The sequence below is a fragment of the Triticum dicoccoides genome, chromosome 7A (genome assembly GCF_002162155.2).
Source record: "Triticum dicoccoides isolate Atlit2015 ecotype Zavitan chromosome 7A, WEW_v2.0, whole genome shotgun sequence".
Classification (NCBI taxonomy): Eukaryota; Viridiplantae; Streptophyta; class Magnoliopsida; order Poales; family Poaceae; genus Triticum; species Triticum dicoccoides.
The window spans coordinates 384200220-384200849 of NC_041392.1; positions in this window are offsets into that span (position 1 = coordinate 384200220).

Here is a 630-nt window from a genome sequence, read left to right on the forward strand (position 1 = left end):
GGCGGCACGGGGCCGGAGGGCCAGATCCGGGCCTCGGCGGGCCGGGCGCGGTGCAGTGCGGTCGTGGGAGGCAGCTCCCCGGCGCGGGGCGCTACGCATAGGAGGCGGCCGCGGGCAGCCGGCGGCGACGGGATGGGCGGCACGGGGCCGGAGGGCCAGATCCGGGCCTCGGCGGGCCGGGCGCGGTGCAGTGCGGTCATGGGAGGCGGCGCGCGCCAGATGGCGGGTGCCTGTTGGCTGCGGCGGCGGGGAAGGGCGACGTGGCGAGTCCGGATTGGTGGAGGTGAGGTGGCCGGCGGCGCGGACATGTCCGGCGGCGCGGGATGAAATGTCCGACGGTGGCGGGGAAGGTTAGGGTAGGGTTGTACCGCGAATTTTTGGAGAAGATCACATATATATAGGTAGAGGGAGCTAGGAGAGTCCAAATGAGGTGCAGTTTTCGGCCACGCGATCATGATCGAACAACCGAGATGATGGAGGAGGTTTAGGTAGGTTTTGGGCCAAATTGGAAGGGTGTTGGGCTGCAACACGCACGAGGTCTTTTCGGTCCCTCGGTTAACTGTTGGAGTATCAAACGAAGTCCAAATGGCACGAAACATGACAGGCGGTCTACCGGTAGTAAACCAAGGC